This window comes from Oncorhynchus mykiss, chromosome 27, assembly GCF_013265735.2.
Source record: "Oncorhynchus mykiss isolate Arlee chromosome 27, USDA_OmykA_1.1, whole genome shotgun sequence".
NCBI classification, from domain to species: Eukaryota; Metazoa; Chordata; class Actinopteri; order Salmoniformes; family Salmonidae; genus Oncorhynchus; species Oncorhynchus mykiss.
In genome coordinates, this window is record NC_048591.1 from 27,891,338 (window position 1) to 27,911,027 (window position 19,690).

Genomic DNA, 19,690 nt, shown 5'->3' on the forward strand with positions numbered 1-19,690 from the left:
TTCTTCCTCAACAACTTCCTTTCCTTCCCTCTGAGGATCACCATCCTCCCTCTGTGCTACCTGAAGGACAGACATTCCAATAAGTAATAATATGTCAATGTCAGAGTAGATCTGTGCAGAGGACATCATAAATAGAGCTACAGCCATATCAGAGCTAAGCTGGTGACTTTATAAAGAATGGTACATTTGCTTTACAATATGTTATAGCTTTTTACAAGAAATATCCGCTTATATTGCTTTACCCTTTTTTACTTTCCCCCAATATTGTATGAAGTAATTTAGCTTACCCTTTCTTCATCCATTCAAGCTATTTTATATCTCAAAAAGCATGTCCTTGTCTGTGTTGGTTACATTCAAGTTGAGTTCAGGTCGAGAGTGAGGACAATATTGCAAGCAGGGACTGTAATTTAGGGCTACATGCTACGTCATGGAACATTAGACCTTTATGACATCACAAATAGTATTTTTAGGAAGAGCGCGGGAAAGGTTACTTGCCCACGTCAGTAGGACTAGCTAATATTGACAGAAATTTCACCCCGTCAAACGTTTTCGATTGCCTACCCCTACGCCTTCCATCGAACATGGTCCTGCCTTTGCAATATTGTCTCTCTTGTGGATTTACTTACGTATGACATGTAGGCTTACTGTGTCGGATCAAGTTGATTGATCTGTCCTAGTCAGCCTTAGGTTGAACCCAAAATCTTCTGGGAAATATTTGTTAATAATATTCATTTCAATATCGTTTTATTCTTTGATTTAGTCCCAATCCAATCATATTGTTGGCTGCCAATCCCCACCAAATATGTCATTGTAGGACATACTGTAGCGGGAGAAAGTGAGAGCTGCAACGCGGACGCGTTCGGTGGGCTCCTTCAGTGCAGAGGCTAGCGCGTATGCCAGTGCCACTAAAGCCCGGGCTTGTGAGGCAGTAGTCTACAACGCTGACAGGCAACACCTTGTCATTTTATTAACTCACTAGAATTACCTTGTCTTCTTCATTCATTTCGATTGCACTTCCTTTCGTGGTGAAATTAGTTTTGATTACTATTAACTTTAATCTACAGAGTTTAAGTGTTTATGTTGCCCACGTCATCATGTGATGCTGTGAGCAAACAATTTATGCCCAGCCTTCCTAGATAGGCCTGGGCTGCATAACACTATGAATCTGGGAAAACATAACACTTAAAAAAAAAAGTTTTACAGTGCAAAAATAGCGTAGGCCTACTTGTGTACTATTCAAATCCACACTAAAGCCACACCTCTTCACACAGACGTACCCAGATTCTGTTGTTTTAGCTTTAACCTCTGTTAAATTCACTTCCCTGGTTAATCTGTCATCATGTTTCGTGTTCTCCATGGTTAATCTGTCTCTATGTTTAGTGCACTTTAATATAGCCTGTTTACTTATTTGAATGTTTGATTATATTGCTTTTTATCCTGCAGATTTTGTTGTGGATTTAAATTGACTTTGGGTGTCTTGAAAATCACTTAAAATAGCACTGTTGTTCTAATCGTCAGATCGCAGGTATTCTGATCTTCACTGTCCATGGTGCTGAATCTGGCTGGGTAGATTAGTTTGAATGCCGAAAACTTGTTTGCCTACATTTAAAGGCCCTGTGAAGTCAAAATAATTATATTTCATATTGTACAACAGCTTATGAAATTTAACACTGTAAATGTGTTTTACAAAAATGTGATCGGGGTTGCTTCCTGATAGTTCTGGTTGAAAATACGGAGCATGTTCCTCTGCCCAGGCCTTGCTGACACTTGCCAGATCTTACACTGCTGGATAGGTATTTTGTGTGTCAGCTAACCACATCATATGTTATAGCAATCTGTCAGTCGATGACACAATGGATGACTTGGCACACAACCATTGGTTGATGCATGCAACACCTGAGCAGGGACACATATTTTCACAGCACTTCAATGCAAAGTAATTTTCGTAGAAGGTTTGGAGAGCATTTTCACTAACCCTAACCCTTTCCTAACCTTAACCTCAGTTTCCTAACCTGCTACGAAAAATTCACTTCGATATTGAAGTGCCATGAAAAGAGAGTTTCTCACATCTATCAGCACCTTCTAATCAGCAGGTTTGCATGGGCCGAGTAGTTTTGGCTTTCCATGGCGACATCACCATGTGTAAATTGGTTTATAGACCAACGACAAAGAGAGTGCCAATAACAGCTAGTTTTAATTTCCCCTCCACACTGACCACTCCCAGACAGTCCTAGCAAAATTATTGCTTGAGAAAGTTTTTTTTGACAAAAATACATTTTTGACCATTTTCATCGTAATCTATTACAGTAAGGTACTTAATTGTTACCCAGAAATGATTTGATATTGATATAAAAACGTCTGCTTTGGGCCTTAAAAAGATATGTGCACTACATACTCAGAAATCACATATATTGACATTTTAGAATGTATTTTATCAAGAAAGTAAGTTATACATGTCTTTTTTAATCTTACTCTTAGTTGCAATAATTAATTTGGCTGTGGTTCATTGATTTTCAGCACAACCCTGTTGATAACGTATAGTATTATAGTGACTTCTTGTGGTAAATGTCAAACTCACAACTAAACTCATTAAAATGGAGGTTTTTTTACCCTGTCTTATCAAACAGTGCAACATTTGACTGATGAAATAGCATTCTTCTAAAATTCTTACACTTCTAGATGCAAAATACAAGTCACTATTCCAATACTGTTTGATTCTGCCATTTTTGAAATACTATTTACAAATATGAGCATGTCTGAGATCAGACACCAACATTTACATTAGTTAAAAACCCTTTGGATAATATCAACATTATTACTTAACATCTTAACACATACACACCATGTAAATACAATAAACAGAGGAACACATGCTACAAATAGTTAGTGACTACCTACAGACAATTAAATTAGATTATCAGAAAAAAACATTGTTATAAAGAAGGACAAATTGCCTTTAGACAACATAAATGACTGCATCTGGACACAGGTCAAAACTACTCTGCCGAGCTCAAGTTACCAGCTATGTATGGTTTCAACACTTACATTTATTGAGTTATTGAAAAGTATCCTACAAACATTGTTCGAATGTGAAAGTGATCAGGTTTTCTGAAACAGGTGTGTTTGTATTGAAGATCCCTGAGATTGTGGACAGTAGACTGTGTGAACAGGTGTGACAGACTGAAGATAATGATGTTTTCCTTTCTCTGTCTTTCAAAACTCAGGAACAGTTTGAATGTTTTTTTATTGTAATTTAAACAATGGGTATGGATGATTAAGCTGGATCTTTCTCTCTGAATCAGGAGTGCACTTTCATTCTCCCAATTTTTCCAAAAGCCCAATCTGAGCAACCTTTGCTATAAACCCTGTCTTTTCCCATTGTTGTTTCAAAAGTGAAAATTATCAATTCGATAATCACACATAATGGGCATTTCACAGCCAAGACTTTGATCCTTCCCATCAAGGCCATGTTGGCCAGTAACCTTCACCCGTCCCTCTCTTCCGGAGTCCTCTGGAGGTGCACTCCACAGTAGAGTCGGTCTCAAAGGAGATGGCTGGGACGTGAGTGAGCAGGTGGCCCCCAGCCTTCTCCTGGGCCATGTTTTTGGTTTTAGCATTCATGATGGGAAACAAGAAGGATTCAATAAGAAATTCCCGCCATTTCATTCACAGCTATTTAAGTTAACAATTGGTCAATGTGAGGTAAACATTGTTATTTAGAGAAAATGTAAAATCATCCATTAATTCCAAAACCATTTATAAATCTTGTTGTGCTGGTGTGTAAGATGTGATCGTTATTACCGTGAGATTGTTCTGCTGTGACAGTTGTTTTGACATGTTTTTGTTTTAGCCATTCATGATGGGAAACAAGAAGGATTCCAATAAGAAATCCCGCCATTCTGAATCCAAAGACCAGACTACTGCTGAAGATATCATGTGTAAGTCCATACAGCAGGACATTTACTGTTTGAGATATTGGTGTACAAAGCTGCTATTGCAAAAATATTAAACCCTATATACAGTACATTATATATTATCGATAGTAATCTCTTATGTAAAATTATTTATAGTTTCCAAATCTCAAGATTCTGGTTCTCATTTATTTGTGAAAGTAATAATGAGTTGAAACTAAGAATACAATATACCATCATTTCTAAATGAAAGTGCATGTCAACTCTCTCTCTTCTGTCGCCCAACATAGTGGCACATCCTGCCACATTTGGACTCCCAGAGGGTCTTCCCTCCACCTCTCAACAGGAGAAGCCTCGCAAACGTCCCCTTCTAATCAGGATGTTTTCCACCATCTCCATAGGCCTATCCAAGCCATTCAAACGGTTTTCAAAGCAAGCTTAATACAGCAATTTCCTTTAATACAGTAATATTTGCATTGAATTGATGGCCTTTGTCTTCTTTAGTGTTGCCCTGTTAACACATTTGATTAGAAAATACATAGTATATTTAGTTTAGTTTATTATGCAGTCATAGTCACGGTGTAGGCTAAACAAAGTAATGTTGTCCTGAATAATGTATAGAACATGCACCCCCCCCCCCCCCCCACCCACCCACACACACACACACAGTGTTATTCATTGAGCTCACACACATAGTACTTCAGATATGTCCCACTGTCACACCCTGACCATAGTTTGCTTTGTATGTTTCTATGTTTTGGTTGGTCAGGGTGTGATCTGAGTGGGCATTCTATGTTGGATGTCTTGTTTGTCTATTTCTATGTCTGGCCTGATATGGTTCTCAATCAGAGGCAGGTGTTAGTCATTGTCTCTGAGTTTCAGACTGGTGATTGTTCCTGTCTCTGTGTTTGCACCAGATAGGACTGTTTAGGTTTTCACATTTCATTGTTTTGTAGGTTATTCATGTATAGTTTTCCTTTATTAAACAAACATGAATCATCACCATGCTGCGTTTTGGTCCGCCTCTCCTTCACCGCAAGAGAACCGTTACAGAATCACCCACCACAACAGGACCAAGCGGCGTGGTAACGGGCAACAGCTACAGCAGCGAAAAGAGGAATGGACATGGGAGGAAGAATTGGAAGGTAAAGGACCCTGGGCACAGCCTGGAGAATATCGCCGCCCCAAAGAAGAGCTGGAGGCGGCGAAGGCGGAGAGGCGCTGGTATGAGGAGGCAGCACGGCGGCGTGGATGGAAGCCCGAGAGTCAGCCCCAAAAATTTCTTGGGGGGGGGCACACAGGAAGTGTGGCGAAGCCAGGTAGGAGACCTGCGCCAACTTCCTGTGCTTACCGGGTGCCTGGAGAGACCGGGCAGGCACCGTGTTATGCTGTGAAGCGCACGGTGTCCCCAGTGCGGGTGCATAGCCCGGTGCGGTACATTCCAGCTCCGCGTATCGGCCGGGCTAGAGTGGGCATCGAGCCAAGTGCCATGAAGCCGGCTCTACGCATCTGGTCTCCAGTGCGTCTCCTTGGGCCGGCTTACATGGCACCAGCCTTGCGCACGGTGTCCCCGGTTCGCCTGCATAGCCCAGTGCGGGCTATTCCACCTCGCCGCACTGGCAGGGCGACCGGGACCATTCAACTGGGTAAGGTTGGGCAGGCTCGGTGCTCAAGAGTGCCAGTGCCGCCAGTCTGCCAGGGGCCGCCAGTCAGCCAGGGGCCGCCAGAGCCCCTCAGCCCAGAGGCGCCAGAGCCCCTCAGCCCAGAGGCGCCAGAACCCCTCAGCCCAGAGGCGCCAGAGCCCCTCAGCCCAGAGGCGCCAGTTACACCGTTACACCCACAACCAACATTCAACCAGATATCAATGATTCAGTGTAAAATACATGTACTGTAAAATAAACAGTATTTAATTTACAACCAATAAAATAATACATGATGCAGGACACTCAGTTATAAGGGAATTAACTGGTTTAACTTCTCAAACAAACACACACATTTCCATTTTCTGTGGATCGCCCATGTTTACATTTTACTGAATGCCAGTCTGACCTTTGACCTGTAGATGGCAATAAAGGTCTACTTTTGCTGCAGATCCACTTCTAAAGCTCAAACCTCTCTGGACAAGTAGCCAAAACATTTGTCCCTAGTGAGAGAGAGAGTATGTGTGTGTGGCAAGAGAAGGGAATATTGCACTACACTTTTACGATAGATACATTTTGCATTCGGTAGCATAGCACAGCTGTAGTTTTTTCAAATGCCAAATGTACATGTAGCATGCTTCTGCCTACAGATGCTTTTCTGAGTGACTTGTGTTGTGAGAGAACCAGAATTCAAACAAACTCCTGGATTACATTTTATAATATTGTCAGCTCTTTTCAGTAACATATGGTAGCATACATGTTTCACACGGTGGCAAGTCAAGCTAGTTAGTTACATGTAACAACATTACATTATATGGTCAATGTTTGTGTGTATCCTCTTAGCTTTTACCTTCGACATCAACAAGAGACGCACGGGCTGGTCCTGCAGACTCCCACGCCCATGGCCCAGGAGAAGGCTGGGGGCCACCTGCTCACTCACGTCCCAGCCATCTCCTTTGAGACCGACTCTACTGTGGAGTGCACCTCCAAGAGGACTCCGGAAGAGAGGGAATGGGTGAAGGTTAAACTGGCCAACATGGCCTTGATGGGAAGGATCAAAAGTCCTGGCTGTGAAATGCCCATTATGTGTGATTATCGAATTGATAATTTTCCACTTTTGAAACAACAATGGGAAAGACAGGGTTTATAGCAAAGGTTGCTCAGATTGGGCTTTTGGAAAAATTGGGAGAATGAAAGTGCACTCCTGATTCAGAGAGAAAGATCCAGCTTAATCATCCATACCATTGTTTAAATTACAATAAAAAAACATTCAAACTGTTCCTGGGTTTTGAAAGACAGAGAAAGGAAAACATCATTATCTTCAGTCTGTTCACACCTGTTCACACAAGTCCTACTGTCCACAATCTCAGGGTTCTTCAATACAAACACACCTGTTTCAGAAAACCTGATCACTTTCACATTCGAACAATGTTTGTAGGATACTTTTCAATAACTCAATAAATGTAAGTGTTGAAACCATACATAGCTGGTAACTTGAGCTCGGCAGAGTAGTTTTGACCTGTGTCCAGATGCAGTCATTTATGTTGTCTAAAGGCAATTTGTCTCTTATAACAATGTTATTTTTCTGAATAATCTAATTTAATTGACTGGTAGGTAGTAACTAACTATTTGTAGCATGTGTTCCTCTGTTTATTGATATTTACATGGTGTGTATGTGTTAAGATGTTAAGTAATTAATGTTGATATTATCCAAAGGGTTTTTAACTGAAATGTTAAATGTATTTAAAAAATGGCAGAATCAAACAGTATTGGAATAGTGACTTGTATTTTGCATCTAGAAGTGTAAGAATTTTAGAAGAATGCTATTTCATCAGTCAAATGTTGCACTGTTTGATAAGACAGGGTAAAGAAAACCTCAATTTTAATTAGTTTAGTTGTGAGTTTGACATTTTACCACAAGAAGTCACTATAATACTATACGTTATCAAACAGGGTTGTGCTGAAAATCAAATGAACCACAGCCAAATTAATTATTTGCAACTAAGAGTAAGATTAAAAAAGACATGTATAACTTACTTTCTTGATAAAATACATTCTAAAATGTCAATATATGTGATTTCTGAGTATGTAGTGCACATATCTTTTTAAGGCCCAAAGCAGACGTTTTTATATCAATATCAAATCATTTCTGGGTAACAATTAAGTACCTTACTGTAATAGATTACGATGAAAATGGTCAAAAATGTATTTTTTTGCAAAAAAAAACTTTCTCAAGCAATAATTTTGCTAGGACTGTCTGGGAGTGGTCAGTGTGGAGAGGAAATTAAAACTAGCTGTTATTGGCACTCTCTTTGTCGTTGGTCTATAAACCAATTTACACATGGTGATGTCGCCATGGAAAGCCAAAACTCTGGCCCATGCAAACCTGCTGATTAGAAGGTGCTGTATAGATGTGAGAAACTCTCTTTTCATGGCACTTCAATATCGAAGTTAATTTTTGGTAGCAGGTTAGGAAACTGAGGTTAAGGTTAGGAAAAGGGTTAGGGTTAGTGAAAATGCTCTCCAAACTTTCTACGAAAATTACTTTGCATTGAAGTGCTGTGAAAAGAATGTGTCCCTGCTCAGGTGTTGCATGCATCAACCAATGGTTGTGTGCCAAGTCATCCATTGTGTCATCGACTGACAGATTGCTATAACATATGATGTGGTTAGCTGACACACAAAATACCTATCCAGGCAGTGTAAGATCTGGCAAGTGTCAGCAAGGCCTGGGCAGAGGAACATGCTCTGTATTTTCAACCAGAACTATCAGGAAGCACCCCCGATCACATTTTTGTAAAACACATTTACAGTGTTAGTTTCATCAGCTGTTGTACAATATGAAATACAATTATTTTGACTTCACAGGGCCTTTAAATGTAGGCAAACAAGTTTTCAGCATTCAAACTAATCTACCCAGCCAGATTCAGCACCATGGACAGTGAAGATCAGAATACCTGCGATCTGACGATTAGAACAACAGTGCTATTTTTTTTTTTTCAATTTAAAGTTTTATTAAGTTTTCTTGTTTTTCAATCAACCAACAAAACACATTCCACATTCACAGGCTTTAAAAAAAGAAAAAGTCAAAAAATAATAATACATATGAAAAAATAAAAATACAATTAAAATGAATGATAAAGTCAAATAAAAGCATTTATTTTCCTTGGTGCACACGTACTCAAAAACGAAATTAAAATAAAAACACACAAAAAAACATTTAACACTTGCAGCAGCACTATCAAGGTTCTTATCAGCTATTTCAAGCATTCGCTGAGACGACGGGCCAATAATTCGTTTTTAGGTTTTACAGTACCTTACACAACATGTATCTGCGCATTTCCCTAGTCACCCCGTTCACTCTGTCCAGTTTGAAATATAGTTGAATAGTGAAGACCAGAGTCTATCAAACTTGGGCTGTCTCTTGTGGAGGTCATAAGTGAGCTTTTCAAGAGGAAGAAAGTCAACAATCTGGTCAATCCACATTTTAAATGTAGGAGGGGTATTTGAGGCCCACAATAGAAGAATACATTTCTTAGCAAAGTATGTAATAGTCATAAGCAAATTTTCTCTGTCAGGATCAAGAACAAAGTCCTGCTGGGCATTAAGAAGATAGATACACGGGGTCATATCAAACTGTACCTCTAGTATTTTCTGTGCAGCAGTATGTACAGATTGCCAGAATCTGGCAATCTCCCTACAGCTCCAAAATACATGCATATAGGTTCCACTTTCAGAGGTACATCTTTTACAGTTAGGAGACATATCTGTTTTCATTCTATGGAGTCTCAAAGGAGTATAATAAAATTTGTACAAAAATTTGTAATTAGATTCTTTCATTTTTACACTGGTAGAGGAGCAGTATACCCTGTCGCAAACCTCCGCCCATAACTCATCACTGATAGTCAGACCAAGGTCCTTTTCCCAGATTATTTTCAAAGGAGTAAAGGAGGAGCTTCCTTTCTCAGAAAGGAGTCTATAGATGTAAGATATTTTGCCTTTAATGGATTGTGCTGTGACAAGAAGGGTTTCAACTTCATTCAACTGAGTTCTAAACCTCCTCTTGGAGGTAAATGAGGAAATTACATGTCTAATTTGAAGATATTTGAAAAAATGGGATCTTGGCACATCGAATTCACTTCAGAGCTCTTGAAAGGATTTCAGTGTAGTGGTTTTCTGATGAAATAGGTCTGAAATGGTCCTGATTCCTAGAGTATGCCAAAGATTAAAGTTGGCCTCCCTCAGGGCTTTTGGCAAGTCTGGGTTGCCCACTATAGGCGAGTGAGAACATATTTGGGAGGAAATGCCCAGGTATTTCTTACAGTCCCTCCACGCTAGTAGGGTGCTGCAAATCACAAAGGTTTTGGCTATGTTGCCACACTTCACTAAAGTTATTAATGAATATAATTGAGCTTAAGGGCAATGAACCACAGGATTGGGCTTCTATCTGAATCCACGTTGACTCTTGTCTGTTTGTGATCCATGTTAGCATGTTGCGGATTTGGGCAGACCAGTAGTACAATTGAAGGGAGGGAAGGGCAAGACCACCCTTAGATTCAGGTTTCGATAGAGTGGAAAACTTGATCCTAGGTTTTTTATTGCCCCATATAAATTTGGTGATGCTTTGGTTAGTTGTTTTGAAAAAGGAACCTACTGGGAGATAGCATGGGAGCATCTGAAATAAGTAGTTCAGTCTAGGGAGGACGTTCATACGGATTACATTAATTCTTCCTACTAAGCTAATTGGGAGGGAGATCCAGGTTTGGAGATCGTTCTTGATTCGGTCCAGGAGTGGAAGATAATTTTCCTTAAAAAGGCTATTCAGATCTGGTGTCATGAAACCCCTGTGTTTTCCATTGGAAAGGACAAAGTGTCTTCATAGAGCTGGTGAGTGTAATATTGAGAGGGCAGGCAGTGGATTTGTTAAAATTGATCTTATAACCTGAAAACTTGCCATACTGAGCAATTGTGTCTAAAATGAGAGGGAGGGATTTCTCAGGGTTGGATATGTAGAGCAAGACATCATCCGCGTAAAGCGAAATCTTGTGCTGCAGGCCGCCTGCAGAAACACCCATAATACTTGGATTGCTCCTTATCAGCTCTGCCAGAGGCTCCGCCCCCAACAAGTAGAGCAGCGGGGACAGCGAGCACCCTTGTCTTGTGCCCCGTTCCAGAGGGAATCTGTCAGAGTTCAGTCCATTAGTAGTCACCATGGCATTTGGATGAGAGTATAGTGATTTGATCCATTTAATAAAATTTGGGCCCATATTGAACTTTTCTAAGACTGAAAACAGAAAGCTCCACTCCATCCTGTCAAACGCCTTCTCAGCATCCAGTGAAGCCAGTAGGACAGGGGTCTTCTGTGCGTTTACTTGATCAATAATATCAAAAAGACGGCGAATGTTATCAGAAGAGTATCTGTCTCTAATAAATCCAGTTTGGTCCGCTTTTATTATTTTGGGAAGAAGAGTGTTAAGTCTTTTGGCGAGCAATTTGGTAATTATTTTATAGTCGAAATCCAACAAGCTTATGGGCCGGAAGGACGAGCAGGATAGGGGGTCCTTGTCTTTTTTTAGCAACACTGTAATATGAGCTGTGTGCATTGAGTCTGGGAGAACTCCGTTTTTGCAAAAATCCTCCTGCATTGGCATGAAGATAGGGCTGAGCTGGGGCCAAAAAGCTTTGTAGAACTCTCTGGGGAATCCATCTGGGCCTGGGGACTTATTAGGTGGCATGGAGGTAATTGCCTCCAGGATCTCCTCAGGAGTGAAGGGGGAGTTGAGATCTACTTGGTCGGTCTCTGATAGTTTAGGTAGCGAGATTCCCTCTAGGAAAGAGTGGAGTTCTGCCTCCGTGTGTTTTCTCTCAGAGGTATATAGTTTGCAGTAAAAATCATGAAAAGTTAAATGGATCTTTTTTGGGTCATATGTGACCTCGTCCTCTGCTGTTCGGATAGCCATGATTGTACGCTCTGACTGCTCCTTTTTTAATTGGTAAGCAAGCAATCTACTGGGCCTATTGCTATACTCATGGTATTTCTGTTTAGTAAAGAACATTTTTTTTTCTTTTATCTCCCGAGTGTAGTCCAAATTCAGTTTGGCTTTGAATGCTTTAAGATGACTCCAGGAGGTGCTGTCTAGGGATTGTTTATGTATTTTTTCACAGCATTCCAGCTCCCTCTCAAGATCTAGCCTGTGTGCTTCCATTGCTTTTTTCTTAGAGGAAGCATATGCAATTAGATGACCTCTTAGTGTGGCTTTAGCAGCGTCCCACATTGTGGCCGGAGAAACAGGAGAATCTTTATTGTCTTGTGTGTAGTTGTCTATCCATGTAGTTACCAATGTATGGAACGCTTCGTTTGATAGCATGGAGGTGTTGAATTTCCAGCTCTTTGACCTCGGGATGTTTTTGCAGAGGTCAAAGCGGAGGTGGACAAAGGCGTGATCTGAAAGTGCTATGGGTCCGATTGTACAAGTGGCTGAATTTATGAAACTCTTTGGGATAAAAATGTAATCTATACGGGAGTAGGTGTTATGGACATTAGAGTAGTATGTATAGTCCATAGATGAGCTATTAGTCTCTCTCCAGATATCTATCAGTCCCATCTCTTTAGTAAGAGAGTTCAACATCTTTGCAGATCTAGGATTTGTGGTGGGGACTTGAGATGATTTGTCTAGGGTTGGGTTAAGGGTACAATTAAAATCTCCGGCCACCACGCCTATGGAGACACAATGCTCATTGAACAGGGTTATAATTTTTGACAATGAAGGCAGGAGTATCTGTGTTAGGGGCGTATATGTTTAATATAGTAATTGGTTGACCATATAGTGACCCAGTTATCAAAATAAATCTCCCCTCCGGATCAGATATGTTTTTGTCAATTATGAATGGAACATTTTTATGGATAAGTATGGCTGTGCCTCTACTGTTTGATTTGAAAGATGAGAAATACACCTGTCCCACCCAAGCTCTGCGGAGTTTGGCATGTTCAGCATCACAGAAGTGTGTCTCTTGTAATAGCGATGTCTGCTTTTTCCTTTTTTAGAGCACATAGTATCTTTTTTCGTTTTATTGCATGCCCTAGACCATGGCAGTTCCATGTCAATAGATTCAAGGTACTAGTCATCGAGCAGTAATCGAACTTTAGTGCAAGTCATCGCTGGGTAAAAATGGATAGTAATTACAGCTGCGTTCACATAAAAGGAAAATAAATGGTGTACATAAAATAATAATCTCTGAACACCCCAGCCGAGTTCCCAAACAACTCGACACATCCCGTTGGATCTATTACCCCCCCGCTCAGTCTCAATTCTGTGTTCCGAATAAAACAAAAACCGGGAACAGTTAGCAACGCACAACACCTCTCCCCACCAAAGAAATGCCTCATCCTCTCCACCTCGCATTGAGTAAATAACATAGTTGCCCTCGTCCAGACCACAGTAAAAGAGGGGAGAAAAATAAAATCAATAGCCAAGCCTACATATACCTCCCCCGAGGGACATAGGGAACCCCAAGTAATAATAGCAACAACAACAAAAAAACAGGGAAATAAAAGTAGGCTGAAACATTCGTAGGCCTAGGTTAGGCTCAACAGCCCATCCCTCTCAGTTAAAGGAAAATAAATATAAATTGGACGTCTCTGGGTCTCTGGATATCGGCTATATGTCGTCTTACATATATGGCATTAATCGCATTTAGTCATTGGTCTGTTTCTCATTGGCCAGGATTGTCTTTCAAAAAACGTTTTGCCTCTTCGGGAGTTTTGAAGTGTCGCAAGGCTCCTTGGTGAAGAATCCTGAGCTCGTTTGGGTATTTGAATTCCCTGAAGATGCCTCGGTCAATGGAGTATTTCTTCACTTCGTCAAATTCTCGGCGCTTTCGGCGTATTCCAGCTGACAGGTCCTGGTGTAAAGCGAGTTTGGCGTTTCCCACTGTGATGGTGTTGTTTTTCGCCGCCTGTAGGACTCGTTCCTTGTCGGTGAATCTCAGGAAACGTATGGTGATTGGGCGCGGTGGTTGTCTGGCTGCTGGTGGGGGCCTCAGTGCTCGGTGAGCTCTCTTGAGTTCTATGGGCCTGTCGGTGGACATGTGGAGCCACTCGGGAAGTTTGTCTTGCAGGTAGCGGATCAGTGGCATGTTTCCCTCTTCTTTTTCGCCCAGATTGAATAGAACACAATTATTCCTTAGCCCCCTGTTTTCCAGGTCCTCTGTTTTCTCTTCCAGATGCTCGATTTTCTTTTTAGCATATGCTATTGTTTCCATGGCATCTGTCAATAAGTTTTCCATGGATAGGATTCGCCCCTCTGCCTAGTCCAGGCACCCCGTGTTTATGGTTATCTTGTTGTTGATGTCAGGCAAAGCGTTTTCCAGGATTGTCACCTTGCCCCCTATCTCACTGAGCTGAGAGTTAATGGCATCTAATTTAGTGTTTAGTTCTGTACGTTGGGATCTCAACTCAGAAAGGATGTCTTCGACAGAGTGCGAGGTTGGCATTCGTTGTGCCTCGTGGGGGAGCGGGTTCTCTTGCTCCTGGCTAATGGCGCTAGTTTTTTCTGAAGCTAGCTTCTTCTTGGAGGCTTTTTCCGTCGCTAATACTCGAGTCCGGGTAAAAATGTCACCTGTAGTGTCGCCGCCATGACTTTTTCTTACTAAAGCTAAATGAGTTTGAACTTGGAGTGGAGGTAAGATTAGGAATTGGAAACTACTTGTGCGGAGCTCTTAGTTCATGCGGCCATCTCGTCCAAGGGTCACGTGATCCCCAACAGTGCTATTTTAAGTGATTTTCAAGACACCCAAAGTCAATTTAAATCCACAACAAAATCTGCAGAATAAAAATGCAATATAATCAAACATTCAAATAAGTAAACAGGCTATATTAAAGTGCACTAAACATAGAGACAGATTAACCATGGAGAAAACGAAACATGATGACAGATTAACCAGGGAAGTGAATTTAACAGAGGTTAAAGCTAAAACAACAGAATCTGGGTACGTCTGTGTGAAGAGGTGTGGCTTTAGTGTGGATTTGAATAGTACACAAGTAGGCCGACGCTATTTTTGCACTGTAAAAGTTTTTTCAAAGTGTTATGTTTTCCCAGATTCATAGTGTTATGCAGCCCAGGCCTATCTAGGAAGGCTGGGCATAAATTGTTTGCTCACAGCATCACATGATGACGTGGGCAACATAAACACTTAAACTCTGTAGATTAAAGTTAATAGTAATCAAAACTAATTTCACCACGAAAGGAAGTGCAATCGAAATGAATGAAGAAGACAAGGTAATTCTAGTGAGTTAATAAAATTACAAGGTGTTGCCTGTGAGCGTTGTAGACTACTGCCTCACAAGCCCGGGCTTTAGTGGCACTGGCATACGCGCTTGCCTCTGCACTGAAGGAGCCACCGAACGCGTCCGCGTTGCAGATCTCACTTTCTCCCGCTACAGTATGTCCTACAATGACATATTTGGTGGGGATTGGCAGCCAACAATAGGATTGGATTGGGACTAAATCAAAGAATAAAACGATATTAAAATGAATAGTATTAACAAATATTTCCCAGAAGATTTTGGGTTCAACCTAAGGCTGACTAGGACAGATCAATCAACTTGATCCGACACAGTAAGCCTACATGTCATACGTAAGTAAATCCACAAGAGAGACAATATTGCAAAGGCAGGACCATGTTCGATGGAAGGCGTAGGGGTAGGCAATCGAAAACGTTTGACGGGGAAATTTCTGTCAATATTAGCTAGTCCTACTGAGTGGGCAAGTAACCTTTCCCGCGCTCTTCCTAAAAAATACTATTTGTGATGTCATAAAGGTCTAACGTTCCATGACGTAGCATGTAGCCCTAAATTACAGTCCCTGCTTGCAATATTGTCCTCACTCTCGACCTGAACTCAACTTGAATGTAACCAACACAGACAAGGACATGCTTTTTGAGATATAAAATAGCTTGAATGGATGAAGAAAAGGTAAGCTAAATTACTTCATACAATATTGGGGGGAAATGTACCATTCTTTATAAAGTCACCAGCTTAGCTCTGATATGGCTGTAGCTATATTTATGATGTCCTCTGCACAGATCTACTCTGACATTGACATATTATTACTTATTGGAATGTCTGTCCTTCAGGTAGCACAGAGGGAGGATGGTGATCCTCAGAGGGAAGGAAAGGAAGTTGTTGAGGAAGAACCGGTGGCCACGCCCAAAGAGGAGGCCAAGAAGGGAAGGAAGGTAAGATGGCAGGAGTGACAGAGCACATAATAGGCCTACTGGGTTACACTCTGTACCTGATAGCAGTCATACCATAGATATCTATATATCTCAGATAACAACATACGTAGTAGCTGTTTTCAAAACGTGTTTTAAGAGCTGCTTTGACCTGGCCCATAGCCTATTCATAAATTGTCTCAGAGTAGGAGTGCTTATCTAGGATCAGTTTTGCATTTGAGATCATAATGAATACAATTATTTGGGCAAGGTTGAGCACACACCGTATCTGATGAACTTTATGTATACGGGCCCTGGTGTTACATGTCTGCCATCATTTGAGCTCTGGAATCTGTTCTGTTCTATCCTAGGCAAAAAGTAAGAGGAGTGGCAAAAAGTCAAGGAAGCTGGGCACTGACAACGATGCAGGTCAGAGATTTACCTCTGTAGTACTACAGTGTTTCTCTATTCTGTCTGTGATGTGCAGGTTGTGCTATCCATTTTCAATGAAACTGTAGTCTACTGTAATCAGTAAGAAAGGTCACATAGCTAGCTTTATTCAAATAGGCCTATTCTAAAACCCTAAAACAATGAAATCAGAGTATTAAGAGATAAAACGTCTGATTTCTCTTTAATTTTGTTTCTACTTCCTCTACGGCAATCACATCTTTAGTCTCCAGGAATAAACACCTGGATAGAGGATCTGTAATTGAGCTCCTGGAGAAGAAAGCTGTTAAGGCTGCATTCGGCCCAGGCAACAAGGATGAGATGGAATACTCCTACCCAATCCTCATCTCATTCCTGCGCAATCTTACTGATGAGTATGTTAAAAGTTTTTCTGTAATGTTCAACATTTATGAAATATTGTGCAGTGGGAACTAAACACTAACTAAAACACTTATTTTAAATTGTCTAGGCAGTGGCAAGTGATCTACAAAGGACTAAAAAACCCTGTAAGTTTCCCTACCTGCCTTTGACCTTTGATGTGTCAATGATCTGTTGAATTCAGAGATTAGCCATCAAGTCATATTCTGTTATTCATGTTCTCTGTCAGACTTCATCAAACTTTGAATTCAGTCACAGACAAGAATAACAATGTTGATCAAATGCATTCTGTTCGATCTAGAATACTTTACATCACAGTTCCATTGAAAAGACTGTTTTTGTTCTGTTTGTTCAAAACAGATGACGAAGGAACAGCTTGCCAAATTGTGCAAGACAATTGTAACCTTCATCGCACAGACCACCCTGCAGATCCTGCTGCCAGCCCTGGCCCGCATACTTGGGGTAAAGGACTTTGCTGACGACGACACTGACTCACCCAAGAGGGGTGGCAGTGCAAGATCCTTTGCTGCCTTTGATCAGGAAAGACTGGAGCTCATCCAGGAAGTTAGATATCTGGCGAAGAAAATGTATAATGCTCAACATCTCAGGTCCCTAACACCCTCTTCTAAGAGGTATGTTCCCCTCAAGGTTTTCATGTATGGATTTCACCGAGATCATCTATCCCAGTGTTAGCCAATGCAATTTACTCTATCTGATGTAGTACAAAATGTAATGTATCAGCCTTTGAGCATATTCAAATGAATGAGCATGTAAAGCGATCAAAAGGACATGTAGATATTTAGAATACTAAAATTACAACGCTTGACCGATTTGCCAAGTTAAGACAGGAATTATCATGCTTTGCTTGTTCGTTTTAAAGTTCCCAGACCTCAGTGAAAGTCCTCCTGGGAATGACAGAGGACAGAATCATCAAAAGTGTCCAGGAGCAACTGTCTGATCATAATATCCTGTCCTCTTGCCCACCTGAGCTGACTGTTGGTCTTATCAAGGTGGTGGTCGAACAGCTTAACTCTGCCCTCTCTGCGACCATCAGCAGAGCCATTTCAGGGCGGTCCTCCCCTATTTCTTCTGGTACCCAGGCCGCTGAACAAATGGTCAACATGGTCCAGAAATGTTTTGATGATCACACCACCCCAGAGGACCAGAGCTCTACCTCTGTATTAGAGTCATGCATTCCACCTGCAACAGAAGAAGTGATGACTGTTATCGCAGAGATGGTGGGTGAATTGGAAAAAGAAGATCCGGAATTGGCTAAGGTTTTTCGAGAAGTGGCTGTGAAAGTTAAAATGTTGGCATCTGGCAGTGACCTTGTAGTGGAGCACCTGGATGTTGAAGACTCTCCTGTTCCAGAGGAGCTGAACATAATATGTACATCTTGCAAAGCAATGATGCAAAATCTTGGCACTCTGTTTAGTGTGAAGTTCAAGACCAAAGCCTCAAAGGCTGTGAGTGAAATTCTTGTGAGAAGGTTAATGAGCGATATCTCTGGTATGGTTCAACCTTCTCATTCGTTTAGTACCACTCCAAGCTTGATGAATGCATCTAGCCCATCTGACAGGATCCTTGATTCTGCGGCCACTGAGCTCATACAGACCAAAGTAGAATCTGAGGCATCAAAAATAATTGATAACTTTGTTGAAGATGTCAAGGACATTGTGCAGTATGCTGAATTAGATCAGCCAACAAGCACCCAGAGAGATACCCAAGTGGGACACTGTACGACAAAGCGGAAACCCTTCCATGCAGCTCGTAGACTCTGCGAGAGACTTCAGGCAAAGCTGGAGACATTGTTCCTCAGAATGGGTGGAGCTCCAGTCCAAGGGGAAGAACTTATGGAAAAAGCTGACTCCAGTGCTGTGCTTCTGGAGCATACTGACTCCAGTGATCTGCCTGTTTCAATCCTGAGCTTGCCTTCCCCATGTAGGAGTGAATCCCCTATATCAGAACGTAGTTCATCTTCTTTATCTGATGGATGTGATTCAACTGACTCTGTAGGAGAGAAAACACCAGAGCAACCTGAAACCAGTAAGAGTGAGGCAATACTGCAAGTGGTCAACTCAACAGGACTTGGTTCTCTCCGTAAATGCCAAAGTGAGAACTCTCAACCATTACTGTCTCTCTGTGATTCCAACATGGTGCCCTGCACCAAAGAGGTCTTGTCCCAGATTGTGACCATGTATAGGTCAGAGGTGGCAGATTTGGAATGCACATCATCTGTTGCAGAGGGTTCCTCTTACAACTCCCTTGAAGTCTGTGGCTTTTTGGACAGTGTCATGTCTTATCTAGAAGACATGCCTGTGTCTGGTTCTTCATGGTTGGAAGGATTAAGAGATACTCCAGCCTCAGTCATTGAGAAACTCTCCAGTGAGGAGTTCCAGAAGAACGCTACCAACGAAGTGCGAAAAATACTGATCAAATCAGTCAGTAGCTTTCCCAGCAAAGTCAGTTCCAGCCAGACAGATTCTCAGATGTTGCCAGCAAAATCAACAATTTCCTTAAGGCATACAGATATAACTGCTTTTGAAATCGTTGGATCAATTACAAATGACATGAAGAGCCTTTTCCCACCCACAGAGTCTTCTACTACTCTATGGCAGGCAGACTCTATGCTTCAACAGAGTGATGAGAAAACCTCAGAGTACACTGAGGCCACACCCAAAGGCTCACAGTCTGGTTTGGAAGTATCTGAGAAGAAGATCTGGACAACTGCAAAGACTATTTACCACAATGTGAAGACAAAGATGAGGAATTATTTTACATGGCAAAATCAAGTCAAAGCAACAACGGCTCAAGCCAAAAAGACCCTCAGCCATATTCTGGTTTCAATTCAGAAAGAGCTGTCAAAATCTGACCAAACGGTGACTGCGCTTTCACAAATAGAGAATGTGGTTGGAATGATGCTGAAGGATGTTGAAAGGGTAAGCAGTGAATGTGGTGAGGAACTGATCTATCAAGCGCCACAGCGTTCTTCCTCCTCGTTGTCATCCTCATCTGCCAGATCAAAGAAATCAGAGTGGGAATTTTCACTCCCTGGCACTCCCATCTCTTCTGATTTACCAGAGAGTATTACTCAGCCCATTG